Source organism: Gekko japonicus, unplaced genomic scaffold (assembly GCF_001447785.1).
Source record: "Gekko japonicus isolate JY-2015 unplaced genomic scaffold, Gekko_japonicus_V1.1 scaffold1179, whole genome shotgun sequence".
Taxonomy (NCBI): domain Eukaryota; kingdom Metazoa; phylum Chordata; class Lepidosauria; order Squamata; family Gekkonidae; genus Gekko; species Gekko japonicus.
This window is the reverse complement of record NW_015160875.1, coordinates 365,673-381,350: the sequence shown is the minus strand read 5'-3', so window position 1 is coordinate 381,350 and position 15,678 is coordinate 365,673. Positions and strand designations below refer to the sequence as shown.

At 52.8% G+C, this 15,678-nt stretch overlaps 1 protein-coding gene across 1 annotated transcript in view; it reads right to left on the bottom strand.

Moving 5' to 3' along the window:
• The window catches only part of VSTM2L (V-set and transmembrane domain containing 2 like), a 131,111-nt gene that overhangs the window by 46,664 nt on the left and 68,769 nt on the right, over positions 1–15,678 (bottom strand).

The window sequence follows — 15,678 nt, the reverse complement described above, 5'->3', positions numbered from 1 at the left end:
CCCCCCCCCCCAAGCACCAAGAAGACAGAGCATCCCTTGCCACAGAGTTCCTCTCTATGCCTTGTGGCTAAGAGCCACTGATGGACCTCTGCTCCATATGTTTATCCAGTTCCCTCTTATAAGAACATAAGAGAAGCCAATGTTGGATCAGGCCAATGGCCCATCCAGTCCAACACTCTGTATCACACAGTGGCCAAAAGTACCAGGTGCCCTCAGGAGGTCCAGCAGTGGGGCCAGGACACTAGGAGCCTTCCCACTGTTTCCCCCCCAAGCACCAAGAAGAAAGAGCATCACTTGCCCCAGAGTTCCTCGCTATACCTTGTGGCTAAGAGCCATGGATGGACCTCTGCTCCATATGTTTATCCAGTTCCCTCTTATAAGAACATAAGAGAAGCCAATGTTGGATCAGGCCAATGACCCATCCAGTCCAACACTCTGTGTCACACAGTGGCCAAAAATACCAGGTGCCCTCAGGATGGACCTCTGCTCCATATGTTTATCCAGTTCCCTCTTATAAGAACACAAGAGAAGCCAATGTTGGATCAGGCCAATGGCCCATCCAGTCCAACACTCTGTGTCACACAGTGGCCAAAGGTACCAGGTGGCCTCAAGAGGTCCAGCAGTAGGGCCAGGACACTAGAACCCCTCCCACTGTGCCCCCCCAAGCACCAAGAAGACAGAGCATCACTTGCCCCAGAGTTCCTCGCTATACCTTGTGGCTAAGAGCCACGGAGGGACCTCTGCTCCATATGTTTATCCAGTTCCCTCTTATAAGAACACAAGAGAAGCCAATGCTGGATCAGGCCAAAGGTCCCTCCAGTCCAACACTCTTCTGTGTCACACAGAGGCCAAAAGTACCAGGTTCCATCAGGAGGTCCAGCAGTGGGGCCAGGACACTAGGAGCCCTCCCACTGTTGCCCCCCACCCCCCCAAGCAGCTGTCAGCTATGCTGCCATGGGGATGGGGAGGTTCGTTCTCTTCTAATTGCCTTTGTATTCCTTATGTGCCTCTTTACAGCTACTACGCTTATCTCTAAGTATTGCAGGTGGTGATGTTGATGTCTGGTTTTCTTGGGAACCGTTTCGTTCCCAGCTTCAGCGCTAAACGGCTGAAGCTCTATCTCCTGTGCGCGGGAGGATGGCTAATTGGCCAGGGCAGTGGGGGGGTGCATACGAATTCCCTTTATCCTATTGTGCCCCATGGGCAGCCGTCATTCTTAACAGTGCCTATGTTAATGCATCTATAGCTCTACAATAAAGTATTACCTTTCATGAAAGCGTGTACTACGTTGTTGGCAGCGGGTTCTGACAGCACCAAGAATATGGTGTCAGCTCCACGCAGCGCTGTCGTTCACTCCTCACAGAGCCAGTTGGTAATGGTGGTAAAAGTAGTGGTGGCTCCTACTCAAAAGCCTGGTGGAAGAGCTCCGTCTTGCAGACACATGGAATTCACTGCCATAGGAGGTGGTGGCGGCTACAAGCATGGATGGCACCACTGAACTGGGAGTACCATCTTCAAGATGCCATCTTTTTATTGAAGACTGATTTGAAACATCTAGAGCACTGTGTAATATTGCAAATGTTTTATGTTGTTTTTAACCTGTTCTATGTATTGGCATGTGCCCTATTTGTAAGCCTCCCTGAGCCCGCTTGTGGGGAGGGTGGGCTATAAATCAAAATAATAAATAAATAAACAAACAAACAAAACTTAATCAATCTTTGGGTGAAGAAGGACTGCCTTTTATCTGTTCTAACCTGACTGCTCAGCAATTTCATGGAGTGCCCACGAGATCTTGCATTGTGAGAAAGGGAGAGAAGTACCTCTTTCTCTACCTGCTCTATCCCATGCATCATCTTGTAAACCTCGATCATCTCACCCCTCAGCCGTCGTTTCTCCAAGCTAAAGAGCCCTAAGCGCCTTAACCTTTCCTCATAGGGAAAGTGTTCCAACCCTTTTATCATTCTAGTTGCCCTTTTCTGCACTTTTTCCAAAGCTATAATATCCTTTTTAAGGTGTGGTGACCAGAACTGCACACAGTATTCCAAATGAGGTTGCACCATTGATTTATATAGGGGCATTATGATATTGGCTGATTTGTTTTCAGTACCCTTCCTAATAATCCCCAGCATAGCATTGGCCTTTTTTATTGCAGTCACACACTCTCTCCACATTTTCAGTGAGTTATCTACTATGACTCCAAGATCTCTCTCTTAGTCAGTCTCTGCCAGTTTGGACCCTATCAACCTGTATTTATATTTAGGATTTTTGGCTCCAATGTGCATCACCTTGCACTTGGCCACATTGAACCCCATTTGCCGTGTTGACGCCCACTTGCCCATCTTTGACAGATCCCTTTGGAGTGCCTCACAGTCCTCACTGGTTTTCACCACCCTGAACAACTTCGTATCATCCGCAAATTTAGCCACTTCACTGCTTACTCCCAACTCCAAATCATTGATGAACGTTAAAAAGCAGTGGACCAAGTACTGATCCCTGAGGTACCCCACTGCTTACCCCCCTCCACTGAGAGAACTGCCCATTTATACTCACTCTCTGTTTCCTTTTAATTAGCCAGTTTTTTATCCACGAAAGGACTTGTCCTCTTATCCTGTGATTTTTGAGCTTCTTTAGGAGCCTTTGATGAGAAACTTCATCAAAAGCTTTCTGGAAGCCAAGGTAAACAACATCTATCGGGTCCCCCTTGTCCACGTGTTTGTTCACCCCCTCAAAGAACACTAACAGAGCTGGAAACCTGGGGGCACCCCAACAAAGTGTGCGTCCCTGAAAAGGTTGCCAGCGTTTCAAATGCCCCTTGCGCCTGGGTGCTTGACAGCAGCAGACACGAGCAAGGAATAATGTGTGTCACCATGCCATCGGGTTGCCAACTCTGGTTTGGGAGATTTGGGGGACGGAGCCTTGGGACAGTGGAGATTGGGGGGGGGGAAACTCGGCTGGGGATAATGGCACGGAGTCCACCTCCGAAGCAGCCATTCTCTCCAGAGGAAACCGATCTCTGTCATCTGGACATCCGTTGTAATTCTAGGAGGTCTCCAGGCAATACCTGGAAGTTGGCAACACTACCATGATATAAGAAAACTCCATGAGCAGATCTTGACACTTCAGGCCTCAGCCAAAAGTCCAGGGAGAGAGCACCCCCCTCCCCCAGCCCTAGTGATTGGAAAGGAACAATGGGTCCTCTTTCTCCTAAGAACAAAGTCCATCTTAGCCTTGGACGCATGGCCATATTTTGCCCTGTTTGGGGTTAAATTTGTGGGAGCGGTTCTTTCGAAACCATTTCTCGGACAATTAAAAAAACAGACCTGTCAGCCCATTAAAGGCCCTTTAGTTAATTAGCTATCTTCTTTCAAATGATTAATCAATTAGCCAATTAAAATAAATACTACAGTAACTCAATGCAGGTGTTATCTTGAGAATATGCAATTAAGACGGCAATTGCTCTTGACTAAATAACACAGACAAGTCATTTATTGTTGGGAAAATCATCTTAAACGTGTTGCTGCAATTGAGAGATGAACGGAGATTGGGCGCGCAGCGGTTCTTCCAGCAGGCCGTGCTCTGTGCAGGGCGCGTTTATTTCCATCGGGTTGGAACAACACGTAAGCCTTTGCAGGGACGGGAAAGAGACAGTAGTGTCTGCCGGAAGGAGAGGGCGGTGGTGGTGGGGAACTGGCTCAGGTTGACAATTTCTGGGAAAAGATGTAGAGATTACGACAGAGAGCCAGGCTGCGGTCACACGGAGCATTAGCCACGCTACTGAGATGGATGATAGGTGGATTTTCCGGGCACGATCACACCGCAACATCTGGGAAGCGTAGAGCTCCCGTGGCTAACCCGAGGCTTCCCACTGAAGATGCGGCGTAAAAAACTAGTACCTCCGAGGTACTCGTTTCCGGAAACCGCGGGGCAAGGGCTGGCGTCTGATTGCGTTTCCGGTGGTAGTTCGTGGCATCCGGCGCCCGCCCATGTCCCGTCGCAAACAGGTTCCCCCCCAAGTCTCCACAGGATGCGCATAAGCACCCAACGGCGCATGTGCACGAAGAGGAAAGCGAAAGTCCCGTTGCTGCGCAGAATCGCGCATGCCATTGAACGCGAAACCAAAAGTTCCACTCCTCCGTCCTTCGGCTTAAAAGAAAATAAATGACCCCGTTTGCCACGGCAGCGGTGCCTAGCCATTGCTGGTGTGATCGCACCGCTTCTTTGCCGCGCTGCAGGATCATTGTGTGATCGCCACCCTCGTTTACCTGCCGGCGCCGAGGGAAAGACCCGTGGTGTGCCGCCGGCGCATCTGATTGCGTAATCGCAGATCAAACTGCGCCGGGGCAATTAGCCACACCTCTCCCCCGCAATATCCGGCCCGTGTGACCGGGGCCCCAGTTGGTCAACTGTGGCCCCGGTCACACGGGCCGGATATCGCGGGGGGGAGGTGTGGATGTTTGCCTCGCATTGAAATAACGTACGACTGCGCGATCAGGCGTCCCCTCGCGGTCCCTTCGAGGTCCTGTGGTTAGGGGGGAGGTGCTGATCACACGACACACCAAAGAAGTGGCTCGACATGACAAACGGGGTCGTGTGTGATTTTTTTAACCTGAAGTATGTGCATGTCCCGTTGGGTGCTTGTGCGCATCCCTGGAGACTTCGGGGAAAAAAAACCTTTTTGCAATGGGGCATGGGTGGGCGCCGGATGCCACCAGAAATGCGATCAGATGCCTGCCCTTGCTCCGCGGTTTCTGGAAACTAGTACCTTCGAGGTACTAGTTTTTAACCACGCATCTTCGGCGGGAAGCCTCGGGTTCACCACGGGGGCTCTACGCTTCCCAGTTGTGGCGGTGAGAGCACGCCCGGAAAATCCGCCTATCATCGGTCACAGTAGCGTGGCTACTGCTCCGTCTGACCGCAGCCTGTGTTGGTTTGAAGCAGTACAACAGGTTTAGAGTCCAATGGCACCTCTAAGACCAACAAAGGTTGATTCAAGGCATGAGCTTTCATGTGGACGCACACTTTATCAAATACTTCAAATACTTCCAGACAGCAATCCTGTGTCCCCCTCCGCCTCCTCTTCTCCAGACTGAACCTTCCCAAGAAGTCCCTCAGCCTTTTCTCGCAGGGCTTCTTGGTCTCCAGGCCCCCGATCATCCTTGTCGCTCTCCTCTGCACCAGCCCCATTCTGTCCACATCCCTTTTGAAGGGAGGCCTCCAGAACTGCACACCAGACTCCAGGTGCAGCCTGACCAAGGCCGTGTACAGCGGGACTATCACATCTTGCGATCTGGATGTTATGCCTCCGTTGATACAGCCCAAGATTGCATTAGCCTTTTTTGCCGCTGCACCACACTGGCTGCTCATATTTAACTGACGGTCCACCTGTACCCCAAGATCTTGTTCACACACACTGCTAACTGTCGGTGGTTCTAAAGAAGCAGGAGGAAAGAGGAGGCACAAGAGGGCGGAAATGGAACCTCCATGTTCAGAAGCAGTGAACCCTGAAGGTGAGCCTGAACAGGGAGTAGGGAGGTGTTTGTGCCTGCTTCATATGCAGAGGAACACTCGGCTTCGGAGGCGAGGTAAAGGTAAAGGTTCCCTTGCTCGAAAGCCAGTCGAATCTAGGGTTGCGGTGCTCATCTCCGTTTCAAAGCCGAAGAGCCAGCACTGTCCGAAGACGTTTCTGTGGTCATGTGGCTGGCATGACTAAACACCAAGGCGCACGGAACGCTGTTACCTTCCCACTGAAGCGGTACCTATTTATCTACTTGCACTTTCTTGCTTTTGAACTGCTAGGTTGGCAGGAGCTGGAACTAGAGACGGGAGCTCACTCCATCATGCGGCACACTCGAGTCTCGAACTGCTGAACTACCGACCTTCCACAGCCTGCAGTTCAGCGTCTTGACCACTTGAGCCACCGCAGCTCCTCAAGGAGGCAAACGGAAGCCCAAATAAGCATGAAAAGAAGAAGCACCGTTATCCTGAGCGCTCCCCTACCCATCCTCATCTTGTTTAGAACATCAAGGGGAAAGTGGTATCACATGCCACTTCAAAGACAAAGCCCCCCCCCCCCTTGATCTGGCACCTCTGCTTTAAATCAAAGGCATAGAATGGATGCGAACCTCTTCTTCTGTAGCCCCGGAAGGAAGCACCATCTTCTCCCCCCCCCTTCCCCGTGGCAGATGGCTCCTTTTGCTCTCTTGCAAAAGAAACGCTCCTTGCAGATGGCATCGGAATCTTCCCTGGCTCCTCCGGAGAAATCATCATTCCAGGCTTGCCTTGCAGCCGGTGGATCACTCTGGGGAGGGGGTATTGTTGCCATCAAGGATCTGCCTGCCTTGAGATGTGCTCGTCCCCCACCCCCATCTGCCTCAATTTCTGCCACTCAGTTTTCTAGCATGAAAACAAAAAAAGTCCACTCTTTCTACTCCCTTGTAGAGAAGTCTCTAGAGCAGTTCTCCATTCAATGAAATCCAAACACCCCCACCCGCCACCGTGTTTCTCCAAACAAGACTCCTGATCTCGTCTAGAGAGCCCAGAATTATTCAGAAAGGTTCTGGGAAAGGGCTGTTGCTCCATGGCAGAGCATCTGCTTAGAATCATAAAATGTTAAGAGTTGGAAGGGACCTTGCAGGTCATCCAGTCCAACCCCCTGCACTCTGCAGGAGCGTAGCTGAAAGATAGCCCTACAACATACCCGAAAGAGGGTCATCCAGCCTCTGCTTGAAAACGTCCAGCGAAGGAGCATCCACCACCTCCCGAGGCAGACTGTTCCACTGCTCAACCACTCTTACCGTTTCTCCTGAAGAAAGCCCTACAATATACCCGAAAGATGGTCGTCCAGCCTCCGCTTGAAAATGTCCAGTGAAGGAGCCTCCACCTCCTCCCGAGGCAGTCTGTTCCACTGCTCAACCACTCTTGACAGTTAGGAAGTTTCTCCTGATATTCAGCCGGTATCGACTCCCTTGTAATTCCCACCCATTAGATCTAGTCTTGCAATCCGGAGCAAGAGAGAACAGACCCGCTTCATCTTCTACCTGACAGCCCTTCAGATACTTGCAGACTGCAATCGTGTCCCCTCTAAGCTTTCTCTTTCCCAGGCTAAACATCCCCGACTCTTTCAGCCTTTCCTATATAAATATTCTTTCTTCTTTTGCACTTCAGTATAGTGATAAGGAACAAGATGAACCAGGAAGCCCCCGTGGCTGTTTGGACACCCTGTGCCGGCTCACGTGTTCTGCCTCACCCAGATGGTAGGTTGTGTCATTCACACGAATGTCCAAGAGCGTGCCACAGAAAATCAGCTTCATCAGCGCTGGAAGCTTCACCAGAAAGGGAGCGGCTGCGTGCCAGAGCATCTCCTTTGCACCCGAAAGGTGATAGGTTCAGTTCCCAGCACCTCCAGATGTTGAGAAAGACCCTTCTCCACTTTATGCCTTGGAGAACCACTGCCAGCCAATCAGAAGTTGCAGGCAGCCGGATGGATCCAAAACAAAAGCTGCACCAGACCATTTATTGGGAGCCACTAAAATCCTAAAGGAAATCAACCCTGACTGTTTGCCGGAAGGCCAGATACTGAAGCTGGAGCTCCACTACTTTGGCCACCCAATGAGAAGGGAGCCCTCACTGGAGAAGAAGACCCTGATGCTGGGAAAGACTGAAGGCAAAAGAAGAAGGAGACGGCAAAGGCTGAGATGGTCAGACAGTGTTATCGAGGCAACGAACATGAATTTGAGCAAGCTCCGGAGGACGATGGAGGACAGGAGGGCCTGGCATGATATGATCCATGGGGTCGCAAAGAGTCTGACTCAATGGTGCGACTAAACAACAACAAAAACAGCACCACAAGGTTTTGTGTCTGAATGTTTTGGACAGAAGCAGGGGTCATTTCCTGCAGGAGTGCACAGGAGCGGAGCTCCGGCAGAAAAGAGCCCAGGGGGTGGGCACATGCAACAAGCCCCACCCCCTGCTCCCTGCAGCCCAAGGCCACAAGGAGCAAGAAGCCTCTTTCCTTCCTTTCTGCACAAATCTGCGTGTCTCCCCCCCCCCAGCTAGCAATCCAAAACAGTCCAGTGGCACCTTTAAGACCAAGGTTTATTCAGGTACAAGCTCTCCCTCCTTTGTGAGGCCAGATCTGCACGCCCCCCCCCCCAATAGCTAGCAATCCAAAACACTCCAGTGGAGCCTGAGCGGTGGGTGTTGCCTTCTGACCCACTTCCGGTGAGGTCAGGGGGTGTGGCATATGCAAATGAGTTATGCTAATGAGTTATGCTAATGAGCTCCTGCACCTCTCTTTCTACGAAATGACCCCTGAGCAGAAGAGACTGAGCTAGAAGGACAACCCGTCTGGCTGGGTGGACGGCGCGCCATTTCCCCTCCTCCGCATCCCACGGAGGGTTAACAGGATGGGCCCGAAGCGGAATGTTAAAAAGGAGAGACCGGGACTAATCACAGATAATCTGCCGCCTCCATTCCGGAAGCAAAATAGGGTTCCACTTCAGCTCCTCCTGCCTCGCCGTGACCTTTCAGGCAAGGGAAAACCTAATAAAGATTAGTCGCAGGAGCTCCCGGCCAGGAATTCCTCACCCCGCGTACAGAAGCGCTTTGCAAGTTGAGTGGGGAGGGAGGGGGAATCCCAGGGGGGCTGCTCTGGGCCTCCGCCTCCCACCCAAGCCAGGGCAGACAGCTCCGGGGTAGGGTTGCCAACCTCCAGGGGGCGCCTGGAGACCGCTCGCCATCACAGCTGATCTCCAGATGACAGAAAATGTCAGCTTTGGGAGGTGGTCTCTAAGGCATTCTACCCCACTGAAGCCCCTCCCCTCCCCAAACCCCACGCTCCCCAGCCTCCGCCCCCAAAATCTTCAGGTGTTTCCCTGCAGTGCGATGTGGCTGCGAAGGAAGCGAATGCAACCTTAGGGTGCATTAACAGAAGCACTGTGTCCAGGTCACGGGAGGTGGTGGATGCTCCTTCGCTGGACGTTGTCAAGCGGAGGTTGGATGACCATCTTTCAGGTATGTTATAGGTATGTAGGGCTGTCTTTTTTGGCTCTGCTCCTGAACGTGGAGGTTCGCTTTAGGCACCGATCGACGTGGGGGTGGGGCGACCAAGGCGCTGTCTGCCCGAGGACCCCCATACCTAGAAACCGGCCCTGCTCCTTCCTTTCCAAGGTTCTATCTTTTGTACTTCCCTGCATGTTGGATGCCCAGAGACCCATGAGCTGGCAGAAAGATGGAGACGGCTGCAGTTCACATGGACGTGTTGAAGGAAAGCCAGGCCAGGCTCCAGAAGGCACTCAGAAGGCCAGCAAAAATCTAAGTAGGTCAAGGCTGCTGGCATCTGTCCGGGCGGACGGGTCACCGGGTGGACAAATCACCTCTCCCTGGAGAGCGGCTGGCCTGCTGGGCCGCAGGTATGCGCCTCCTTCTAAGACACCGACGCCTGCCTGCTTCTGGCAAGTGCCGCGCGTATAAATTGGAGACGAGAGGCCATAATCGGTACTAAAAACTCAAGTACGTTTTACATTTAGTGCGTAATTTAATTCCCTTCTTTAAAAAAAAAAAAAGTCGGCCAAATATCAGATCTCTTCAAAGCTGTTATGGCGGGGACCACACATGGATGCCACAAGGAACGAAACGGCTGGTGGGTGTGGCGTGACCAGGCCCAAGCCAGGACGCTATCCTTTCTGCACAGATCTGCACGTTCCCTCCCCCCAGCTAGCAATCCAAAACAGTCCAGTGGCACCTTTAAGGCTAAGGTTTATTCAGGTAGAAGCTCTCCCTCCTCTGTGAGGGCAGATCTGCACATCCCCCCCCAATAGCTAGAAATCCAAAACAGTCCAGTGGCACCTTTAAGGCCAAGGTTTATTCAGGTAGAAGCCCTCCCTTCTCTGGGAGGGCAGAACCGCCCCCCCCCCCCCCAATACCTAGCAATCCAAAACAGTCCAGTGGCATCTTTAAGGTCAAGTTTTATTCAGGTAGAAGCTCTCCCTCCTCTGCGAGGGCAGATCTGCACGCCCCCCCCAATAGCTAGCAATCCAAAACACTCCAGTGGAGCCTGAGCAGTGGGTGTTGCCTTCTGACACACTTCCGGTGATGTCAGGGGGTGTGGCATATACAAATAAGTTATGCTAATGAGCTCCTGCAGCTCTTTTTCTACGAAATGACCCCTGGGTAGGGGAACGTCAATGGAAGGGAGGTGAGCAGTGATTCCAAGAGTTTGGAATGGGCATTTGTAAGGAGAGAGGTGCCGGGGTGTGAGAGAGCTTGAGGGCAACCACCCCCCCCCCCCCCCCCCCAAATTGTGAGCTGGACACAGCTGTGATAAAAGGTAGGCATCCTGTGTATGCCCAAAGCCACCTTTGGTTTGCGCTGGGCACCGGGCATGAAAAGAGCTGTCGGGGCAGAGCTCGGAAGAGTCCCGGCACCAATTAAGTTCTTGGCCCTTCACCTGTGCGCTGGGGCTCCCGCCGAGCGCTCCACGATCCCGTTGGGTTAGGATTCCCCGCCATGCCCCATTCCTCATCCGCTCGCAGCGGCCGCAGCCCAATTTCTCATGCAACATTCTGTACAGAACTTCCTCCAGGGAAGCAGCTTTAATTATCGAGTTTCAGGAGCGCACATTGTACACCACCGCCCTGAGGTCTGGAGCCCAGGTCTAAATTACTCAGAACACAATTAAAATCCGAGCCCAAAGATTAGAAATGCAGCCGAGGAACAAAGATGCGCCGTGATTGAATCAAACATCTTTCTCCTGTCAGGCTTTAATTGGGAAGCCTCGATATTAATTAACCTCCGGGCTCGGCCTTGCCGATGAATAGCCCAAGCAAGACCAGGGGGTGTTGTGTGTGTGTGTGTAGGGGGAGACCCTCCCCACCAAGAAATTTTGCTTTACTCTTCCTGTTACACAAACAAGAGCCAGAGAAGAATCAAAAACCTTCCCTTCCCACCTCTGGGCTGAATTCCGAGGCAAAAAGAGCTCTAACGAAGGAGACGCTTTGATGCAAATGAGGACAGTGTCTTCATCTACTCTCCTGGAGACCCAGCGTCTGCTGCAGGGGCTGGCGGAATTGCTGGCTGATCAGGAAATGAAAGCAGCCTGGCCTTTTCTGTTCAAACTTCCAAGTCAGTCGCCAGAATAGGAGTGTATAAAAGCCAGAAATTGGATCCTTCAACCCCATAGGTTTCCCTTGCTTGAAAGCCAGTCGAATCCGACTCTAGGGATGCGGTGCTCATCTCCGTTTCCAAGCCGAAGAGCCAGCACTGTCCGAAGACGTTTCCATGGTCATGTGGCTGGCATGATTAAACGCCAAAGCGCACGGAATGCTGGTACCTTCCCACTGAAATGGTACCTGTTTATCTACTTGCAATTTCTTGCTTTTGAACTGCGAGGCTGGCAGGAGCTGTGACCAGAGACGGGAGCTCACTCTGTCACGCAGCACTTGGGTCTCAAACTGCTGAACTATTGACCTTCCAGTCTGCAGTTCAGCGTCTTAACCAGTTGAGCCACTGCAGCCCCTAAAGGTTTCCCTTACTTGAAAGCCAGTCGAATCCGACTCTAGGGATGCGGTGCTCATCTCTGTTTCCAAGTCGAAGATTCAGCGCTGTCCAAAGACGTTTCCGTGGTCATGTCACCGGCATGACTAGACGCTGAGGCGCACGGAATGCTGTTACCTTCCCACTGAAGTGGTACCTATTTATCTACTGGCAATTTCTTGCTTTTGAACTGCTAGGTTGGCAGGAGCTGGGACCGGAGACGGGAGCTCACTCCATCTTGTGATACTCGGGGTCTCGAACTGCTGAACTACAGACCTTCTGGTCTGCAGCTGAGCGTCTTAACCACTTGAGCCACCGCAGTCCCCCCTTCGACCCCATAGGCCACACCAACTAGAGGCAATATCACTTATTTCGGAACTACGGCTACAAAAACTCTACTTGTTAGGATTGCTAGGTTCCCCCTGGCCACCAACGGGAGAGATAGGGTTGCCAGATCCAGGCTGGGAAACTCCTGGAGATTTGGGGATGGAGTCTGGTGAGGACAGGGACCTCAGTGGGACGCAGTGCCACAGAATCCACCCTCCAAAGCAGCCACTTTCCCCAGGGGAACAACTGATCCCTGTAGTCCGGAGATGAGCTGTAATTCCTGGGGATCCCCAGGCCCCACCTGGAGGCTGGCATCCCTACACACACCAGGTCTATTCCACGGAGCATGTTCTACTCATGGTTCCCTTTATCACGGGCACTGCTGTCCACTTGTAAGGTTGCGGTAAGTACTTGGGGACCCTAGACTGAATTTTGACTCTGACCCTGGACTTTGGCTTGGACTGACCCTAGAGACCGACTAGGAGTCTCAAAGTGGCTCACAATCACCTTCCCTTCCTCTCCCCACGACGAGCACCTTGGGAGGCAGGTAGGTGGGGCTGAGAGAGTTCTGGGAGAGCTGTGACTGGCCCAGGGTCACCCAGCCGGCTTCATGTAGAGGAGGAGCAGAGGATCAAACCCGGTTCTCCAGATTAGTCTGCCGCTCTTCAGCACCACACCATGCTGACTCTCAGCCCCAGCCATCGGTGCAGGGCTGACTGCCGCACCCACCAAGGCCTGAATCCTGGGGGAAACAAACCCTTGGAATGCAAACCCAGGCGTGAGTTGAGGTTTCTTCTGCAACCTGCACTTTGGCCCAGATCCACATACCAACCTTGTTGTTGTTGTTATTCAGTCGCGCTGTCGAGTCCGACTCTTCACGACCCCATGGGCCAGATCACGCCAGGCCCTCCTGTCTTCCGCCGTCCTCTGAAGTTTGCTCAACTTCATGTTCGTTGCATCTATGACACTGTCTAGACATCTCATCCTTTGCTGTCCCCGTCTTCTTTGACCTTCAGTCTTTCCCAGCATCATGGTCTTCTTCTCCAGTGAGTGCTCCCTTCTCATTGGGTGGCCCAAGTCTTTGAGCTTCAGTTTCATTATCTGGCCTTCCAGGGAACAGTCAGGGTTGATTTCTTTTAGGATTGACTGATTTGATCTCCTTGCAGTCCAAGGGACTCTCAAGAGTCTTCTCCAGCACCATAATTCAAAAGAATCTATTCTTCGGCGCTCGGCCTTCCTTATAGTCCAGCTCTCGCAGCCATACATGACTACTGGGAATACCATTGCTTTGACCATGCGGACTTTTGTTGGTAGGTAGGGTGATGCCTCTACTTTTTATCATGCTGTTCAGGTCCGCCATTGCTTTCCTCCCAAGGAGCAGGCGTCTTTTAATTTCATGGCTGCTGTCAGAGTCTGCGGTGATCTGGGATCCCAGGAACGTGGAGTCTTCCTTCACCCCATTAGATCCCCCACCTTCCCCCACCCCATTAACATAAGAACATAAGAACATAAGAACATAAGAGACGCCAATGTTGGATCAGGCCAAAGGCCCATCCAGTCCAACACTCTGTGTCACACAGTGGCCAGAAATACCAGTGCCATCAGGAGGTCCAGCAGTGGGGCCAGGACATTAGAAGCCCTCCCACTGTTGACCTAGAACCCCCCCCCCGTTTGACCCCCCCCCAATTAGACCCCCCCCCAATTAGACCCCCCCCCATTAGATCCCATCACATAGATTCAAGGAGCCCTGAAAGAAAATAGGCTGTTTGATTTCTGAAACACCACAAGTAGGCCATCGCATGGAAGTGGGCTTGCATCCTTGGCTGCCCCTGTCCCCCCCCTCAACTTGGCAATCCTTCTTGCTTGATCCCCTGGATGGCTGCCCACCCACTAAGCTGTGGAGTCTTGTGAGCAAAAATTCTACTGTGTGAGCTGCTGGCATTCAAGTGGTGAGCGAGCGGTTTGGCTGCTGCATCAATCAGTTTGCTCCGGAGCCCCGTCCTTCCTGAGCTGAGACGAAAATGCGTGAGCCGGAGGCTAAGAAACTGTGAGCTGGCTCACACTAACCCGGCTTAGAGGGAACACTGCTCCCACCCAATCTGCTCCGTGAGGGGAAAGGCGCTCAAGAGAGGAAAGAGCAGAGGTAACTTTGCTTTGCCGTGACCTGGGTGGCCCGGGCTCGCCCCGTCTCGTCAGATCTCGGAAGCTAAGCAGGGTCAGCCCGAATTGGTCCTTGGATGGGAGACCGCCAGAGGCAGGCAATGGCAAACCACCTCTCTTTGCCTGCCCTCGCCTGGATGGCCCAGGCTAGCCTGATCTTGTCATATCTTGGAAGATAAGCAGGGCCAGCCCTGGTTAGTGCTTGGACGGGAGACCACCAAGGAAGCCCAGGGTGATTACGGAGAGGCAGGCAGTGGCAAACCACCTCTGAATGTTCGGGATGCCAGCTCCAAGTCGAGAGACACCTAGAGATTTGGGGAGGTGGAGCCTGAGGAGGGCGGGGTTTGGGGAGGGGAGGGACTTCCATGGGCTATAATACCACCAGGGGTCATTTCCTGCAGGAGCGCACAGGAGCGGAGCTCCGGCAGTAAGGAGCCCAGGGGGCGGGCACATGCAACAAGCCCCACCCCCTGTTCCCAGCAGCCCTCAGTCAGAGCAAGAAGCAGCCAAGTAAGCTGCAGAGCCTTCCCACCACCACCACCCCGGCCCAAAACAGTCCAGTGGCACCTTTAAGATCAAGTTTTATTCAGGTACAAGCTCTCCCTCCTCTGTTAGGACAGATCTGCACGTTCCCCCCCTCCCCCATAGCTAGCAATCCAGAACAGTCCAGTGGCGCCTGAGCGGTGGGTGTTGCCTTCTGACACACTTCCGGTGATGTCAGGGGGTGTGGCATATGCAAATAAATTAGGCTAATGAGTTATGCTAATGAGCTCCTGCACCTCTTTCTCTACGAAATGACCCCTGAATACCTTCCTTCCAGAGTGGCCATTTGTCAAACTCAGTCCTCGTTTGCCATGGTTCTTTAGGGGTTTTTTTGGCTCCATATGTCTCTTATCCCACTTTCTTCTGGTTGGGAGGGGGCGTCTGGGAGCATTTGTGTGTGTGTGTGTGTGTGAAGCTGCTTTGTTGGAAGCTGTGCTAGCTTGTGATTGCGTTTATGTGGGGTTTCCCATCTCTGGGAAGAATGTGTGCTTGACCCTGGACACCAGACACTGCTGGATACTAAGCTTGCAGGTGCTGGGGGTGGGTTAACGATGCACAGTAGATTTTGGCAGGGTGGATGTATTGGTGTGATTGGACTGGTCCGGGGGGGGGGGGGACATTTGAACTATGTATAACGCCAGAACTGGCGCAAAGGGAGTCAGTTCTGACACGGATCGTCTTAGCTTGAAACATCTTTATTTCTCAATAAACAAATCACTGCCAAGGGAGTGTTGTTGGGAGTATGTTTGTTCAAGAGTCTGACACCATTTTCTACAGGTGAACTGATCTCTGCTGCCTGGAGATCAGTTGCAGAGGTCATTTCGGGGGGGATTGCGGGGGATCGCAGTTCCCCCAGGTGAGGTGCGGGGGCGGGGCACATGACGAAGCCCTGCCCCCTGCTTCCGGCCGCCCCTCATTCAGCCAGAAGGAGGCAGGAGAAGACGGAGGGTAAGTTGCTTCCTCCCTGCCTCTCCCCACCCCTGCCTACCTGGGGCCAGGAAGGGCCTTTGCGGGGCTTCCCTGCACTCCCGCCAGCCTTGCAGGTCCACCGCCGGGCCCCTCATGGGGCTCAGCAGTGGAGCTGCAAGGCCGCCGCCACCGGCCCGGACACTTGGT